This window comes from Gopherus evgoodei, unplaced genomic scaffold (genome assembly GCF_007399415.2).
Source record: "Gopherus evgoodei ecotype Sinaloan lineage unplaced genomic scaffold, rGopEvg1_v1.p scaffold_276_arrow_ctg1, whole genome shotgun sequence".
In the NCBI taxonomy this organism is placed as follows: domain Eukaryota; kingdom Metazoa; phylum Chordata; order Testudines; family Testudinidae; genus Gopherus; species Gopherus evgoodei.
In genome coordinates this window covers 1-11616 of record NW_022059939.1, presented here as the reverse complement: position 1 = coordinate 11616, position 11616 = coordinate 1, and the positions used below count along the sequence as shown (strand labels likewise).

General features: G+C 56.5%; 1 non-coding gene across 1 annotated transcript; it reads right to left on the bottom strand.

Moving 5' to 3' along the window:
* Positions 1 to 1963: 1963 nt before the first annotated feature.
* Positions 1964 to 2035, bottom strand: TRNAQ-CUG. The gene has a single exon. It is a non-coding gene; the product is annotated as a tRNA-Gln (tRNA).
* Positions 2036 to 11616: the final 9581 nt, after the last annotated feature.

The following is an 11616-nucleotide window of genomic DNA, read 5'->3' as shown; positions in this document are numbered from 1 at the left end:
TTTGAGCACTGGGCAGGCAGGGGTCAGGCGCCCAGCCCTCCCTCCAGAGAATGGGACCCAGCACCCCCTACTTTTTACAGGGATTAAAAAGAGGCAAAGGGGGGCAAATCAGAGGAGGGGGTGGCCAGGGTCTGAGCAGGGGGTGGAAATTGACTGGTCAAGGGGTCAAGCAGCTGGAGGCAGAGTTAGGAGAGGGACTGAAGGGCAAAGTCAGGGAGGGGGGAAGGAGCCGGAGTTAAGCCCAGAGGGAGGCGCTGCCAGAGGGTTAAACCCTGGCACAGGCAGGGGCAGAGGGGTAACAGTTATCCCGGTGGGCTGAGACTCCAGTGTTTGCAAACATGGGTGGGGGGAGCAGAGGGCTTTTTTATTTCCCTTCTCACAGGCAGCACCTCTCAGCATGGGCTTCCCAGGGCTGGGCTCTTAAAGGCACAGGCATCCCACTGCCTAGACACTGCAGCTCCTCTCTGATGTAACCTACTGAGGTGCTGCAGTAGGAGACTCAATTCAGTGAAACTGGGCATTCCCTATACGCCCCCCAGTCAGGGGGCTGTGCACCCCCTTCCCCGAATTTCCCCAACACCCCCTCCCTCAGTGGTCAGGTAGTTACATGCAGCGCTGCCAATGTTGTCATTGGTTGCAAATTTGAATGGAAATTGAAACGTTAACACACACTTTAAAAGCAGATACAACGTATGAAAACTACTTGTACCTGAGAAAGTAAAATAGGTTTGGAAAGTCTGGACAAAGCCGGGTTTCCTCACCCAGCTGTTGTGTTTGCTGACAATGTCGGTGCATTGGCTTCGGCAGTGTTGGCCAACCTTAGAATTTCAAATGATGATTTGTAAGCGAGGTGTGAATGAGCTCTCCCCTGGCAGCTACTGATGACCAGGGTTGGGTGGAGGCTTTGGGACCAGACTGTATTTACATGAACTCACCTACTCTGCCGAGGTATCCAGCGGACAGAGCTGGGCTGCCTCTGCTCTAGGTGCCCGGAGGAGGGAAGGTGTGTGGGGCTCCAGCCTGGGACTCTTCCTCCCTCCTGCCAAGCCCTGACTATTAATCCCAGCCCTGGCACTCCTTTCTTCAAGCGCCATGTGGGCCAGAGGAAAAGTGTGGTAGGAAGCACAAGGGCCAAGCTTGTGAACATCAGGTGCAGCAGCAAGAATCCCAACTATCAGGGTAGCAAGTTCTAGAGCCCTAACCCATTGTAGCCATCCCAGCCAAAGACCTGGCTCTAGGAGGTGTGAGTCACCCAGCAGGAGGGGAAAGATTCACTCTTACACAGCTGGAGACAGGGAAGTTGATCTCTGGGGCTTTACCACAAGCATGGGTGGCAAGTTTGTAGAAATTTTGGTGGTGTCCAGAACCCGCCCCCAACTCCACCCCCACCTGCCTAAGGCTCTGGGAGGGGGGTTGGGGGGGAGGTCTAGGGTGCAGATCCTGGGCTGGGGATTAGGGTGCAGGAGGGGTTCAGGGTGCAGGCTTTGGGATAGAGTTTGAGTGCAGGCTCCGGCAACGGGTGGGGTTGTAGGACGGGGTGAGAGGTGCAGACTCTGGGAGGGAGTGCAGAGCTGAGGATGAGGGATTCATGATGCAGGAGGGGGCTCAGGACTGGGACACAGGATCAGGGTGCAGAGGGAGCTCAGGGCGTTGGAGAGGCTCAGGGCAGCCTGCCTTGCCAAGAGTGGTGGGTGGGCACTAGGACCCCGGCGGAAGCAGACAGCAGTTCTGCCCAATATCCCTCTACTCCAGCAGCAGGAGCAGGCAGGGGACAGGCACATGCTGCTTTTTGTCAGGCAGGGATGCAGCGCGGCAGGGGGGGACATGGCAGGCAGGGGCCAGGGCCAGGGGAAGAGACCCAGCTCCAAATATTGCTGGAGCAGGGCCCCCAGCCCTGAATTTTCCTGGAGCCCAAGCACCACAAATGTATATAACCTGCCGCCTATGACCACAAGCCAACACAAAGTCCCACTGAGATTTGAACTCAGATTACAGGATTCAGAGTCCTGAGTGCTGCCCATTACACCATGGGACCAGCTTGTGCTGCCTTCTCTGCACATCGGTGACCCTCATGGGGCTGGCTTGTGTAAGGGGGCTCTTGGCCCTTTACTAAAACTTAGTGTGTGTGTGTGGGGGGGGGTTGGTTGGCTAGTTCCCAGCACCAATAGAAGGGGAAGGATCAATGGGAAATCAGGACCCTGAGACTGACAGTCCCCAGGGACAATGGGGAGAGGCCAAAGCTCCAAGTTAGCTGCACTGACAGGCCAGGCAGTGTAATAAGAGAGTCACCAGGCCAGGGGGTCCCATCCTCCATGTGAGCTGGAACTGCCTGGGCGAGAGTGGGGCAGAGCTAAGGAGAGAGCAGGAGCCCGAGAAGAACTGCTGCATGTAGGAATTTGCAACCTGTAGCAGTTACTGATACCTGAGGTTGTTCTTATTTGCTGACTTGTCCTAATTGGCTAAAACTTGACAGTGGTTTCTCTAGCAAAGGCCAGTCCCTGGCCCCTTGGTCCAGACATCCTCCTTCATATCAGGCTAGGGTGACCAGATGTCAAAGATGAAATATCGGGACGCGGGGGGCGGAGCAAAAATAAAAGCCGGAGGGTCCCCCCCGCCGCCAAGCGGCAGTGGCACAGCCCCATCTCCAACCAACTCTCAGCTCCAACCGCCACTACACCCCCAGCTCCCCCATCCCGTCACTTCTGGGCACAGCCTGGGCTCCGAGCTCTGCAGCCGAGCCATGATCCGGGCCCCTCCTGCAGCTCCCGGGCAGGGGGTGAACCAGGCAGCTCCCGGCAAGAGCGTGTCCGCCCCACTTGTGTCTCCACCCCCTGCCCACCTGGGCCCTGCCTGCTCCATGCTGCCCCCAGCCCCACTGCGCTGCCCTGCAGGCTGCAGGGCTGGAGCAGCTTCCGCGCTGCGCTCCCGGCCGTGGCCATGGCCCGTGTGCAAACCTGGGAGGGAGGAAGAATGCTGTGTGCTTGGGGAAGAGGCAGGGCCAGGGCGAGGATTTGGGGAGGGATCCAATGGGGGAATGAGGGGGCGGAGTTGGTGGGGGCAAGTATCCCTCCAGACTATGCCTGTGTGCTGGAGAAGAGGACAAAGTTATCTGTTTGTCCAGGGTCCCAATCGGTCGGGACGTGGGACAAACAAGCAAATATCAGGACAGTCCCGATAAAATCGGGACGTCTGGTCACCCTACATCAGGCTTCAAGTTGAGAATCATTTCCCATTCCCGCTCTGTGGGAGGGGAGACTTTTAAACGCGCTCTCTGTGCGACTGCACATGGCTAAGCAAAGAGAACAAACCCCAAATCCCCCTCGTGCTTTGGGAGCCAGGTTTGCGGTGGGAATTCTGTAGTTCAGATGACTTCACACCTGGTCATTGTGATTCTTTACCAGTTTCTCTGGCATTCGGGCATTTTTTTTCACTCCCAGCTGTGATGGCCGAGTGGTTAAGATGTTGGAGTTGAAATCCAATAGGGTTCTCCTGTGCAGGTGCAAATCCTGCTCACAGCGAGGCCTGTGTTTTAGCCAGTCTCTCACCCGGGCAATACCTCTGTACAACCCCCTGAGACACTCTCAATTCTCTCCCCACCCCAAGTAAATCCTGTTCTGCTCCTTTCATAGAGATCCCTGGGGCACCACCTCACACTGTGTCCCTGAGGGGTCAGGCAAACTCTCAGCACCTGAAGCCTCTGCCACTCACCTGGTGCCCCATAGATCAGCCATAGCCCTGGTTCTGCTCCTCTCTCTAGAGTGCGAAGGAAGCCAAGTCAGCGACTCCATGGGAGCTATGGGGCTGCAGAACCAACAGAGAAAAAATAGGTGCTCAGCACCCACTGGCAGCCAGCTCCCCCTGCCCCACTACAGGCCTTGCTGACAAGCTCCTCCTCTTCCCCTTCAGCACCTCCCACTTGCCAGTGATCAGCTGTTCAGTGGGGTGCAGGAGGCGCTGGGTGGGGAGGGGAAGGAGCAGGGACGGGAAGAGGTGGGGGTGGGAGAGGAATGGGGCAGGAAGGTGCAGGAAGTGAAGAGAAGGGATGGGACAGGGTGGGGGCTTAGGGGAAGGGGTGGCGTGGGAGCAGGGCCTGAGGAGGAAAGGGGGGATTTGTCCTTGATCCCAGACCCCTCTAGGGCCGGCCCTGAAGGGAAGCGCTGACTATGACAGTGACAATACAACTGACCAGCATTGCGGGGGAGGCTGAGGGAGATCCACACTCATCAGGTCTCTTCTCTCCCCCAAGGTGAGCCAGACACTGCTCTCTCCTGGCTCTCACTCTAGCAGCTGGACGCCAAGGAGCCATTTCCCCACAGGAAGTGCATTGAGTGCCCCTGTGGTGCTGGGGGGGGCTGGTGCTGCTGCTGGCTGTGGGGCTGGCAGGGGGTTGATGTCTGCACAGACTCTCAGCTGCCAGGCCGGAGGGGGCACTTGGGACCTTACCAGACTGGCTCAGTGAAGACGAGGGGTTGACAGAGCAATACAGACGCTCTCCAGAGCACAGACCAGCATCCGCCCATGCAGCCAGGCAATGAGCATTTCCCACAGCCTGGAGCCGAGGGGGAGGGGGCAGCTGCTGTTCCAGCTCCTGGGGGACAGACCCTGTCAGCAAACAGACACTTATTACTCACCACAGCTAAGGGCACTGGGTTCCTGCGGTGTCTGCAACTGCTGACAAAAACATCCCTGACAGAGAAGCAACAGGCTAAAATGCTAGTAACTCAGTTAGGAGAGCATTAGACTAAAGGTCCCTGGTTCAGTCCCCAGCTTTGGCAGGCCCTGTCATTCCTCTTTGTCCAGGGGTGGCTTGTTTTCTGGGAGCACAGCAGTGCTTGCATCCAAGATAAGTTATTTATCTTGGGCTCTGCAGTAGGAAAACATAGAACAGGCTTCTGCCCTTAGTTGGCCCACCTGCCCTTTAATAATGAGAACTGTCTTTCCCAACATGGTAGGAAGAGAGCAAGGCAGGGCAGCCCTCAGGAATGGTGCCAGAGGGCTGCTAGGCAGGGATTGGGGATGAAAACTCCTCTGTGCAGCTGAGCAATGGCAGTACCAGGGAAGGGGCATCTGTAAAAGTGACCCCACACACCTCTCCTCCTCTGGGCACCTAGAGCAGAGGCAGCTGGTGCTGACGGCTCCAAGGGAAGGCTTAAAAGCCCCAAAGCAACTGAGGTCAGGGCTAGAGGAGGGCAGGACCATGCCTATGTGTGGCCTTCAGACAGGCACAAAAACACCCAGCCAGGCTGCTCCCTGCCATGCCAAACACCCACTGAAGGTCACCAGCATGCGGGGCAGCTGCTGATGCTCTGTGGCCAACATCACAAGATGGTAGGAAGGCAGGGCCAGCCACCTAGTGTTGCCTCTGTCTGTTCCCACTCAAGGTGCTCACTTTTGCAGTGGGGCAGGAGATTTTACCCCAAGAGGCTTTTCCCCAGCTGGCGAGAAGCAGAGAAACACCCTGGCTCCCAAGGTGCTATATAACAAACCCCCTCAAACACAGGGACTGGCGCACATTTGGAAGAGGGAAACTGCTCTACACACTAGCCTGGGCAGCTGCCCATTTTCTTTGGAAGTCAGGAAGAGCAAAGGCTAGACTGGAAGCACCTGGGACTTCTGCCCCAGCCTTTGTGAAACCCATCCCCCAACTCCTTCCCAGGGCTCTAGCTGAAGCCAGAGCATTGGCCTGAGCCGCCAAGAAGAGGTTCCAGCCCTGAATAGAGCAGGGCTTTCAGCCCAAAGGTAAAACTGCACCAGCACAACCACAAAGGGACTCGAACCCTCAATCCCCTGATCGGAAGTCAGATGCCTTATCTATTAGGCCACATAAGAAAAGGCCCTCCAGACACTTCTTTGGAAAAGACAGACACTGATACATCCAACGAAGTGGGGATTCACCCACGAAAGCTCATGCTCCAATACGTCTGTTAGTCTATAAGGTGCCACACGACTCTTTGCTGCTTTTGCAGACACTGTGTTTCTCAGGTCAGCTACTGAGGGGGGCCGAGACTCTCTGGGCACAAGAAGTCGAGTTCCCAGTGAGATGTGAGACTTAATTCTCTGGAGCCGGGTGCAGGGCTTTGGCAGGGGGTCTCAGGCATGGGGGATTGTGGTGCAGCAGATGGACCAGCTGTCTAGGTGCGGAGATTTAATCTCACGGAGGAGGAGGAGGAGGAATCCGGCTGATAGGCACTGTCCAGGACCGGTGCAACCACTAGGCAAACTAGTCAGCCGCCTAGGGTGCTAAGTGGTTGGGGGCACCAAAAAGCACACTCAGAGGAGGAAGTGGAGTGGAGGTGAGCTGGGGCAGGGGGCTGGGGGGAGGTGCGGGGGGAGGGCTGCCTGCAGCAAGTAATGGGGGGATGTGTGTGCAGGTGAACCGCTCCCTGTCCCAGCTCATCCCTGCTCTATCTTCTCCCCTGAGCACGCCACCTCTACTCTAATTCTCCTCCCCTCCCAGGCTTGCTGCACTAAACAGCTGATTGGCACCACAAGCCTGGGAGGCAGGAGAAGTGGAGCAGTGCCGGCATGCTCAGGGGAGAAGGTGGAGCAGTGGGGAGCTGGGGTGGGGAGCTGCTGCAGCGGGGGTGCCTGGCTCTTCCCCATGACCCCTACCCCTGCTCTGCCCCAGTCCCACCCTCCTGTCCCTGCATTCACTGCATGGTAAGTGGAGTGACTGAGCCCCAGCCTGGTCCACTCCCCTGGATCCCAGCCATGCAGCAAGTGAGTGCTGTGGGGCGGTTCCCCCCTCCCCCCAAACTTGGGAGCCAGGGGAGTTCTATGGCCCTGGGTCTCTCATCCCTCCATCCCCTCCCCTGCCCCCAATATCCCTCTTGGGCTCTGTGGGGCTGGGTCTCTCTCCCTGCCCCTGTGCTCCCCCCTGCACAGCATGTCCTGGGAGTGACTCAGTTTCCCTGGACCAACATCTCACCACTCCACACATGTCTCTTCTGTTCCCCACCTCCCTCCACCCCACTCCATTTTCCCTGCACCCCAGGCTGGGTCTCTGCCAACCCCATCTCCTCATAGACTCATAGACTCATAGGTCAGAAGGGACCAATCTGATCATCTAGTCTGACCTCCTGCACAAGGCAGGCCACAGAACCCCACCCATCCAATTTTATAACAACCCCTATCCCAGGACCGAGTTATTGAAATCCTCAAAATTGGTTTGAAGACCTCAAGCTGCAGAGAAACCACCAGCAAGTGACCCGTGCCCCACGCTGCAGGGGAAGGCGAAAAACCTCCAGGGCCCCTGCCAATCCGCCCTGGAGGAAAATTCCTTCCCGACCCCAAATATGGCGATCAGCTAAACCCTGAGCATGTGGGCAAGAGTCACCAGCTAGCACCCAAGAAGGAATTCTCTGCAGTAACTCAGTTCCCATTCCATCCAACATCTCCCCGCAGACCACTGAGCAGACCTATCTGGTGGTAATCCAAGATCAATTGCCCAAATTAACGATCCTATCATAACATCCCCTCCATATACTTATCAAGCTTTGTCTTAAAGCCAGGAAAGTCTTTTGCCCCCACTACTTCCCTCGGAAGGCTGTTCCAGAACTTCACTCCCCTAATGGTTAGAAACCTTCGTCTAATTTCAAGTCTAAACTTCCTTATATCCAGTTTGTACCCATTCGTCCTCATGCCTACATTAGTACTAAACTTAAATAATTCCTCTCCCTCCCTAACGTTAACCCCCCTGATATATTTATATAGAGCAAGCATATCCCCCCGCAGCCTTCTTTTGGCCAGGCTAAACAAGCCAAGCTCTTTGAGTCTCCTTTCATAAGGCAGTTTTTCCATTCCTCGGATCATCCTTGTAGCCCGTCTCTGAACCTGTTCCAGTTTGAATTCATCCTTCTTGAACATGGGACACCAGAACTGCACACAGTATTCCAAATGGGGTCTCACCAATGCCTTGTATAACGGTACTAACACCTCCTTATCCTTGCAGGAAATACCCCGCCTGATGCATCCCAAAATCGCATCTCCTCTCCTCCTGACCCCAATATCACCTGCCCCTACGGGTCTATGGGGCTGGGTCTCTCCCTCCCCTCATCCCCTCCCTGAATATCTCCCTGCCTCTATGGGTCTATGAGGTGGCTCCCCCATTCTCCCCTCATCCCCTCCCCCAATATCTCCCTGCCCCAGGCTGTGACGTGCTATGACGTGGGCTGGGGCTGTGACATGTGCTGGGGCAAGGGCTGGGTTTTTGTTGCCCCAAGCGGCGGGGGAAAAACAACAACCCACGATCGCAATCGGCGGCTGCTCCACTGCGCTGCCTTTTTCTTCGGCGGCAATTTGGTGGCAGGTCCTTCCCTCCGAGAGGGACCGAGGGACCTGCTGCTGAATTGCTGCCGAAGAGCCTGACATGCCGCCCCTTCCCCTTGGCCGCCCCAAGCACCTGCTTGCTGAGCTGGTGCCTGGAGCCGGCCCTGGCTGGGGCTGTGACGTGCGCTGGGGCTGTGACCTGCTGTGACCTGCTCACTCCCCATGGGCAACTCACTCACTTGAAACCAGCAGGACAGAAGGGGTCACGTGTCCATGGGCGGGGTTATGCAGATGAGCAGTGGCTGGCGGCAGTAGGGAGAGCAGCGAGAGGAACCGAAAGAGCCGGGCAGAGAGAATTCTCTGTGTGTGGACAGAATCTGGTGTTGGGAGTTCGTGTGGTGAGTGCCTGCACCGGAGTCACTTCAGGGCAGTGATTGCCACTGAGCTACGTAGTGACAAAAGGTGTGTGAATGGGGTGTGGTGCCTGGCTGGGAGCAGCTTGTGGTGATAAGAAAAGGGGTGGGAGCAAGAGGTCCTGTCCTAGCAGGGGGTGTATACCCTGAGAGGGTGTTTTGTGGGTGCAAGTAGGTTTGGGGTTTTTTTTGCAATGACAAGGGGTGTCTGCAGCTAGAACCCTCCTAACCCCACTAGTTTTCTTTGTGTTGTGGGGTGGGGTGGTGGATTCTGTGATGTCACAGTCCTTGGGGGAGGAGTTTGAATCATAACTCCAGAGTGGGAGAACAACTCCCCCAACTCCTGCTCAGTCTCCACTAGGGGGCTGGGCTGGGATCTCTAGGGAGGGAAGCACAGGGAAAAACAGTCTCCCCTATGGAACCCAGGAGTCCTGGATCCCAGTCCCCCTGCTCTAGACCCCTTCCACTTCCAGAGCCAAGGATAGAACCCAGGGGTCCTGGTGTCCAGCCCCTCCCTGCTCTGACCACTAAACCCCACTGCCCTCCCAGGGTGGTGCAGGGGTCACTGGGTCTGTGTCCCAGCTCTGCTAAGGGCCTTGACTGATTTTCCCAAAGTGCTTCCTTCTGAATCTAGCCAACGAAGTGGGAATTCACGCACGAAAGCTCATGCTCCAATACGTCTATTGGTCTATAAGGTGCCACAGGACTCTTTGCTGCTTTTACAGATCCAGCATATCTGCCCCCCCTGCCCGGTCACTGCCCACCCCCATGTGGGGGCACCAGCACTGTGCTGAGTAGTGATGGAAAATTGTCCAAGTTGGCCCAGGGGAGACGTGTGTGTCCCTGCTGCCCACTGCTGAGCCCTGCTCTGTGTGTGTGCGCATCTGTGACACTGTATCAGTGTGTTATTGTGCTAAACAGTAGGAAATGGCTTTGCAGGATTTTGTATTCTGCAGCAAGTGACACACACACACACACGCATGCACACACACACACACACACAAAGGGACTCACACAATCCCAAGAACACTCACACACAACCACCCAGAGGGCCATGTTAGTCCAACTCCCAAAGAGAGAAACATTCACATCCCCAGCCACACTCACAATAACCCCACACACACACCATAACATTCACAGTTGTGCTCACATACACAACTGCATGCAGTTCACTCCCACTGCTCCAAATACAAGGACCTCCTGCCCCACACAGCATGTGCCAAGGCCTGTTGAACTCACTGCCACTGGACAGCTACCAGTGAGAATGACCCCCTCGTGCTGGATCATCTGCTTGGCCCCCCACTCCCTCTCGGGGCACGCTGTGCGGCATGGCTGGGGATTGTGCAATAGCAGGCTGGGGCCGGGTCACTCCACTTCCTGCAGGAAGTAGCCAGCCCCCTGTCCCCCACAGAGGCCTGGGACCAGCCCCACTCTGCTTCCACCCACGCAGGCCTGGGGCCTCAGCCTGCTCTGCTCCCCTGGCTCCCAAGTTTGGGGGGAGGGGGGAACCGCCCCACAGCACTTGCCCGCAGCGTGGCTGGGAGCCAGAGGAGTGGACCATGCAGTGAGTGCAGGGGCGGGGGGGCAGGGCTAGGGCGGAGCAGGGGCGGGGGCCATGGCAAAGAGCCAGGCAGCCCCCCCTGCAGCAGCTCCCCACCCCAGCTCACCTCCGCTCCGCCTTCTCCTCCGAGCATGCTGGCGCCGCTCCACTTTTCCCGCCTCCCAGACTTGCGGTGCTAATCAGCTGTTTAGTGCGGCAAGCCTGGGAGGGGAGGAGAATTAGAGCGGGGGCAGCGTGCTCAGGGGAGAAGACGGAGCAGAGGTGAGCTGGGACAGGGAGCAGTTCCCCTGCATGCCCCCAACCCCGTTACTTGCTGCGGGCAGCCCTCTCCCTGCACCCCACAGCCCCCTGACCCAGCTCACCTCCACTCCTACGCTGCCTCTTCCCCCAAGACCCCTCCTCCCGCTCACTGCTCTCGGCCCCCTCCCCACCCTCACTCACCCTTATGGTCATTACAAAGTGGCAAGGCAGAGCCCTCCCATTTTTAAAAGTCCTGGGGTGTTGTTCGCCCCTGTTCAGGCACCCCTGGGTCCCTGCACTTCACACAGCTCTCCCTGATTTCAGCTGTTAGTGAGGGAGCCTCACTGCTAGCGCAGACTGGGCAGTTTGTTGGATGAGAGACACTGTCCCAAAGCAGGACTAATGCTCAGACCTGGTGATCAGTGATTTCAGATCTGTTGGTCTGCAGCAAGACTCTACAGTGAGTCTCAGTCAGCTCTGTTATTACACAGGGACGAACAAAAGGGTGAAATGGTGCCTGGAAGCCTTAAGAAGAATCCACCCCACCAAGTACAATGCTTGTTGATACCGGCTCCTAACCCCACTGAGAATGTTTTGGGGTCACTCTTCGCCTTTATCAACCTAGGGGACTGAGAGCCAAGCAACTAGCAGATGCTCCAGTGGCACAATTGGTTAGCATGTAGTATTTCTAGGGCAGTGCTGAGAGGAGCTATGCTGAGGTTATGAGTTCAAGCCTCACCTGGAGCACTGGTTTTCATTAGCCAAATGGCTTCACCCCCTCATTTGGCCCTATGGAATGTAGAATTCCAGCCCTGGGGACATTGAAGCAGGGTAGGAATCACAAATGTGCCCTTCACTTATTACCTCCTCTCCAGAGTGCAGGTCAGAATCTACAATCCTTTCTCCCCCACCAGACCCTGTGCCAGGATCCCTCAAGCAGAGCTGTCATAAACAGATACCTAAGGGTTAATGTCTCTTTCACCTGAAACACCTGACCAGAGAACCAATCAGGAAACTGGATTTTTTCAACTTTGGGTGGAGGGAATTGTGTGTCTGAGTCTTTTGTCTGTCTGCCTGCTGTCTCTGAGCTTTGGAGAAGTAGTTCTATTTTCTAGTCTTCTGTTTCTAAGTGTA